Here is a 7375-nt window from a genome sequence, read left to right as displayed (position 1 = left end):
TTCACAACATTAGAGCATTCGTACTTTTTCTTTTAAGATGGATTTATTAAAAAAGTTCAAGTCACTATGCCTACAAGCAATCATTACTAGGGATAGGAGGTCATCTTTAGTTAAACAAGATTATTCCATATTACCTAGAATGTTCATTTTCCATTGCTAGTCCATTTGAGCATTCAAACATTTAGCCTTTTTTTTTTTTTTTGCATGAACCCACTAAAATCTAAACTTAGGGTAGAAAAAATCAAGATATGCATAATTAAATCTCATGTTGAAGAGGATTCAACCTTGTAGCTTTGAAACTAATTGATAAAGCTCTCCTAGAAGACATGAAAGACAAGTAAAGGATTCATTAAGCTAAAGATAAGAGATCATCAAAGAAAAATGAGGTTTCACTCAATCAAGGAAAGTGAAATGAAATTCTAGTGTGCATCAAGTTTGAAGAGTCTAAAATTCATCATGTTAAGAGGAATACAAGGTTCATCCAAAAGAGAATTCATCAAAAAAGGAAAAGATTCATCAAGTACAGAAAAGTGCAAGTGCATCAAGGTAAGAAAGAAGTCTAGAAAGTGCATCAAAATGACCAAAAATCATTAAGCTGAGAAAAACAAGGCAAAAGGTCCCCAAAAAGCTCATTCAATCAAGAGATGAAATAAAAAAAAAAAGACAAAAAAAAAAAAAAAAACTACGTTTTGACCTGATCCTCTATGAGAGAGGTATGTAGGTAGCCTTTCAAAGGCTTGGTCCCAATCATCCAAACAACCTTGGGAAAAAAGTCAAAACAATGTGATAAAATTGTTTGGGTGCATGTTAGTCTAAAGCCCATTTGTTTTGCATCAAGCATGCTTAAACTTGGGGTGTTGGGCTATTTATATTTTATGCGGATATGTCCTTCTTGCATGAAAGCATGTTTTATTTGAGGCATCAATCCATTTTTTTGCAAGCTTGTCCACATTAGGAGCATTGGCCACTTTTTATTTATTTATTTTATTTTATAATAACTAGTTTCCAATAAGCTAGAGAAAGAAAGCCATTTTGCAGGAACCAAGGATGGCAGACCGTGATCTTCTTTCATGTTCGCCAATGGTTGCAATATCAAATGAACTCAACTTCAATTCAAGCATGGAATACTCCCCAAACTAGGGGCATTGGCTAAGTACTTCCAATTCATTTCAATGAATAAATCCATTGCTAATTGAAATTCTTTTTGCAGGAATTAAGCAAGGTCTTATCCAACAATCCGCATCAACTTCCAGCCAAAGTTATTCTCTTTCAAAGGATAGGATTTTCAAAAAAAAAAAAAAAAAAAAAATCATCATGAATAAATCTTCATCACTTTCATCCATTTTCATCTTCATCTTATTCACTTTTTGAACAAATCTTCATATTTCAAAAAAAAAAAAAAATCAAGATTTCCAAATCTTTCGAATTTTTTTTTTCAATAGTCCCAGGAAAAATCTTTATTAAATTCTTCTTTAGGAACCAAGAACACAAAGTTATGATCTTCTTCCATATTCTCCAGTAGTGGAACATCAAGTCAACTATCCACTCTCAGCATTCATCGAAGCATGGTATATGTCCCAAACTAGGGGCATTCGTCAGGTATGCTGAATTCTTTTCAATGAATAACTCTGTTACTAATTGAAAATATTTATTTTGCAGGTACTAGGTAAAAGGCCCACACACTTCGACATGAATAATACATTCTAGAAATCCTTGGTCCTTTGGAAACGTGAGCCTAGATCCAGAACCTTTGGTCCTCTGAATTAAGCTTCTTTGTCTCACCTTTTCCCACCATCTTGTACAGGCACTTCATGCTTCTCAGCTATTGGAACAATTGAAGGGGAATGCGATTGTGGTTATTTGTTGTCTGTGAAATTGGGCTCTGAGATTCTTAAGGGAGTACTTTATCATCCGGAGCAGCCAAATTCTTCTACCTCAATTCCAGACTCTAACAGCCATTGTACCATACACCTCCAAACATCTCCATTTTGGTCAAATGAGGAGAAGAAGTAGAAGAAGGGTTGATCCCAATTATCCAAAACCCAATAGGAGTGGCTATAACTTTTCTTTGCCGAGAAGCATTACAAGCTCAAGTGTTTGTAACCAAACAGAAAAAGGGAGTTCACAAAGATGATTGGCGAGTCATGGTGCGACCTCAGCGCTAAAGAAAGGATGGTAATCTCAATGACACAATACAGACCTTTTATGGGTTGTTTCTTTTGGGTGGAATCATTTTCATCTTCTGGTAGAATGAAAATATATATCTTACCAATCAAGAAAAATTAGCAAGTTGTTAAAATGATAGGGCTTCTTCCTAAGATTATCTGTAGTTTTCCTTTAGAGATTAATAAGAGTGATGAGTGATGAGTAGTGAGTACTTAAGATTTGCATTGATTATTAACAGTATTGTTGTTTCCTTATTATGGGTTTACTAGAACATTGGGTTGAAAGACAAAGAATGGTGCAAGTGAGAATTGAAAGAGTACAAAGAGAAAATGATCAGTCAGACTAGACATGGCAAAACGGTTCAAAATTTTCTGACCTGACCTGAAAAATACCCGACTTGAACCCAATTTTTTTGACTCGAAGCAAAAACGAGTTGACCTGTGACCTGACTCTGGTGTGTGTGGTGTGTGTGTGTGTGTGTGTGTGTGTGTGTGTGTTTTTTTTTTTTTTTTTTACGGGTCAACCCGACCCGACCCGCAACCCGAACCATTTTTTTTTTAAAACTTTTTTTTGGGTAAAAAAAATAGTAAAACTAAGACAATATTGGTTTAATTGTTTATTGTGAACTTTAAGGAAACAATTGATATATTTACATAACTGCATGCAAATTAGTTGAAAGATAAATGGTTGAACATTCTGTAATGAGTAAATTTTTAGAATCAAATAGCAAAGTACATGCCAAGATAATCTGATTACAGTAGAGTTAAAAACATAGATTTAAAATTGTAGACATGTGTGAGAAACATTCACAAGTGTGAAAATTGCGAAGCTAAAGTATCAAATTAGCATAAATTATGAATACTTAGACCTATTTTTTAATAATTTATGTCCAAAATAAACGACTTTTCAAAATAAATTATGAGATTTCCTAGAGTGTGTGTTGCTTAACAATGATATGATATTCTTAAAAGAGACCATGTATAAATAAGTAAGCAATCAAATTTTAATGTATATCTCAAATTGAAATAGAGTGTTAACCACAATTGGTAATAGATTATAAAATTAATTTTCAAGATTGTAAATTTCTTATATGTTTTTATTCGTTATTAAATGAGTTATCCAATAAGTCATTTGTAATTTTGTTTTAAAGAGACAATATTTTTTGAGATGGGTAGTTAATGGGAGAAGAAGGGTTCAAACTACATACACTAGGCACCACAAAGAATATGATTATTGCTAGATACTACCTTTGATTAATTAATTCAAAGTCATTATAGAAAATACTACCTTTGATCTATTGGTTAAAAAATGGTTGACCGAAAATACTGTGTGCAAAATATGATTCTAAGTACATTCAAACATCACTAATGCTAGCATAGCAAATAATATTATATGTCCATTTTCTTCTTAAAAAAAAAAAAAAAACAAACAAAGATTATATGTCCATTTAAACTTTCACATATGAATAATATCAATTAAATTTAAACTTTGATTCTCATTTGCTCAAATGGGAAAAGTTTGACTCCTACCTACACCCTAATATTTTTTTTCCATAGTATCTTTGTTTAATAGTAAAGAATAATTATCATAGGGTGGATGCTACAAATTTTAAATTCTATCTCTAAAAAAAAAAAAAAAAAAAAAAAAAAAAAACTTAAAAACATCTATAGCAATCAAATTAAAAAAAAAAAAAAGTTATAAAGGATTTAACTACTTTGAATTCTTTATATAAATGAAAGGTTAATTATTTGTTGGCAATTTGGCATATATAACAAACTGCATGTGCATTAAAAGGGTAGTTGGGATTCTATCAAAAACAATATATGGTAATGATATAGACATAACAATTTTTTTACTGTTATTGAAGTGATAAATTGTTAGTGATTTTTCTCTTAAAAAAAGGGTTATTGATTTTCATTTGGGCTATATATCATTAATAACTTGTCATTTGCAACAGCTGTGAACAAATTTGTGAAGAAAGTTATATATGGAGATTTGTTGAACAATATAATGCCAATAATCTTGTTTCTGTTTATGATAATTTAAACTATTAACATTGCGATTGCTACAACTTATGATACCTAAATTTTATCAAAGTTGCATTGATATGATTAGCTAATGGGAGAGGCTGATCTCTGAAGATGGATCCTGTGGGTTAGACATATGGCTTTATCTTGAAAACTTGTCAAGCGATGTGATTTCAAGAACAACATTTGGAAGTAGCTATGAAGAAGGAAGAAGAATATTTGAACTCCACAAAGAGCAAGCACAACTCATTGTAAAAGTAGGACAATCTGTATACTTTCCAGGACTAAGGTATTGATTAAACATTCAACTTTGAGATTTAGTCAAGTTTGGTTTCTTACCCTTAAAAAAAAAAAAAAAAAAAAAAACAAACAAACAAACAAAAAAAGTCGAAATTTTTAGTTTTATGTTGTATAGATTGAAATTCTATCATATCTATTAAATATATATATATATATATATGTGCTATTTTTTTATAGGAATGTGCTATTTTGTAATATTACAAGCTTTCAATGAATTTCAACTTCTAATTCACCCATCTTAAGAATAAAAATTCTCATGCCTCTGAAGTTTGATCATGATTTTAAAAATTGGTTCGGTCAAAAATTTGATTTTGGCCCTAGTTCCCAGTTTAACCTGGTTTTTGACCAATTTTGGATGTTTTTTCTTGATCGGATTGGTTCTAATTCTTGGTTGAACTAGTCGGTCTTGTTCAATTTTTAAAACTGTGCCTCCAATGAAGAACAAAATTCAAATTTTATTGTTTATTTAGAAAAGAAATTGGTTATAACCTACTTTTCTGAACATCTCATCAAACACAAAAATTAATAGGGATCATCACATTATAATTAATTCAATTTTTGTTTCTGTGTCTTCAATCTTCACAATTTACTAATAGGTAATATTTATACATGCAGGTTTTTACCAACAAAGACACACAGGAGGATGAAGGAAATTGAAAGAGAAGTACAATACTTACTAATGGGAATCATTAACAAAAGGGCGAAGGCAGGCAAAGGTAGAAATGATGACTTATTAAGAATACTTATGGAATCGAATTCTAGAGAGATTAAGGAATTTGGTAACAAGAAGAGTGCCAGAATGAGTATTAAGGAAGTAATTGAGGAATGTAAGCTTTTCTACTTTGCTGGGGAAGAGACAACCTTGGTTTTACTTGTTTGGACAATGGTTTTGTTGAGTAAGTATCCAAATGGGCAAGCTCGTGCAAGAGAAGAGGTCTTGCAAGTCATTGGTAAGAACAAACCTGACTTTGATGGATTAAATCAACTTAAAATTGTAAGTATCCCCTAAAGATTTTAATTTTTCTTTATTTTCCAATAAATTCACATACATGAAAATTCATGTCAATATTAGTTAATTGATCGAGTAAAAGCATTGTCTATTGAGCTCATGATAGTTAGCATACTCATTCTTTTGTTAGAGTTGGTACTTGGTAATATAGACTATAGACCAAAAATTTGAGTGAAAACCTCAAATTTGATTAGGTTTGTAGATTGAGTAATAAATCTTGTTTCAAATTTTATCTATCATAAATGAGCTTCAAAATCTCTCATATACTCTTCAAGAGGAAAATTTAATGGACTTATTTTATTTTATTTGACTAAATTCTTTAAGAAATGCACGTTGGTAATAGTTGGTTATCCATGGCATAGGTAACCATGATATTGAATGAGGGCAGCTTTGCTACTTCGGATAGTTCATAAGGAAACCAAGTTGGGAAATTTGATAATACCAACTGGGGTGGAGATTGCTCTACCAACAATCCTAGTCCACCATGATTATGAACTGTGGGGTGAGAAAGCAAAACAGTTTAACCTGGAGAGATTTTCAGAAGGCATTTCAAAGGCAACAAAGGGCTAAGTATCATTCTTCCCATTTGGTGGGGGTCCTAGGATATGCGTGGGTCAAAACTTTGCTCTAATAGAGACCAAGATGGCTTTGTCACTCATTTTACAAAACTTCTCATTCGAGACCTCCTCATCCTATGGTCATGCTCCTTACTCAATCATAACTGTTCAACCTCAATTTGGCGCTCACGTTATATTACATAAGATATAGTACCAAAAAGTTGTTCCAGTTAAACAAGATTTATCACCATTGTGCCTTATGGCTTATTTGGGGTTTTGTTTACTATTTAGTGATTAAAAAATCATTTTCTAAAGAATAAGAAACAATATATTACGATTTCTACTCTATTATATTATGTTTGTGTTTGTACATCCATTATTGCATTAATTGAAGGAAAAAGTGTTGAATAATGAAAGCTCAATTAGTATGAAAACACTAATACTTGTTTAGACCCTGATTTTTTAAATTATGACTTAATTGCTTTTACTCTAACTTATCTAAGTGCAGAACAAGAGTGAAACAAGTGCAATAAATCAGAATGCTACTCTAAGCCATAAGCAAGTACAATAAGCAATAAATGTAAAGCTTAAAGAGTAGGGAAGAGAGATACAAACACAAACATAATACCAAGACGTGTTTTTGAAGAGGAAACTGAAGTACTCTGCTAAAAATCTCTTCACGGCCCTCCAAGCCAAAATTGATCCACTAGTGAATAAGTTGAAGTACACGAATATCAAAAAGACCTTCCAAGTCTAATCTACTCAATGTACTTGAGCCCTCCAAGCTCTTGCTACTAACGGACTTCTTGGAGTCTTGTTTTCATTAGTTATTCAGATCCCGCAATTCCGCCCGATTGCATCCGCCACTTAATGGCTTCTTCCAATGCTTCCCAAAGGCACCAAAACTTCTCTCAACACTCAAAATGGGTGTGGTAAGTGTTTGGACTAAGAACCTCTCAAGGATGTATAGTTGGAGAGGTGGGAGTAAATGGAAAATTTAGAGAAATGATGTAGAGGATTGTGGGTAAACAATCTCTAACTCTCAAGTGTTTGGCTAGGGTTTCTCTCTCAAAAGTTTCTTGTAAATACTCCTTCTTCTTCTTACATTTCATGGGTAATGAGAGTTTATATAGTGTCAGTAAAGAATGGGAAAAATCAAACTCAAAAAGCAATCAGATGGTGAGTTTCGCGGGCCATTCATAACTTGGCTTAAGTCACGAGTCACTCGCAAAATCCTGCCTGTCATGGACTCTTCAAATTCCAGCATGTGCTTCTCACGGATTCGCTGTCGTGAGACAGTTGTGAGCCTGTCACAA

General features: G+C 32.4%; 1 pseudogene; it reads left to right on the top strand.

Moving 5' to 3' along the window:
• Nucleotides 1-1572: 1572 nt before the first annotated feature.
• LOC112003254 (cytochrome P450 72A397-like) lies at nt 1573-6329 on the top strand (annotated as a pseudogene).
• Nucleotides 6330-7375: the final 1046 nt, after the last annotated feature.

This window comes from Quercus suber, unplaced genomic scaffold (assembly GCF_002906115.3).
Source record: "Quercus suber isolate HL8 unplaced genomic scaffold, Cork oak 2.0 scaffold_64, whole genome shotgun sequence".
In the NCBI taxonomy this organism is placed as follows: Eukaryota; Viridiplantae; Streptophyta; class Magnoliopsida; order Fagales; family Fagaceae; genus Quercus; species Quercus suber.
The sequence above is the reverse complement of the archived record's forward strand: the minus strand, read 5'-3'. Positions and strand labels throughout refer to the sequence as shown.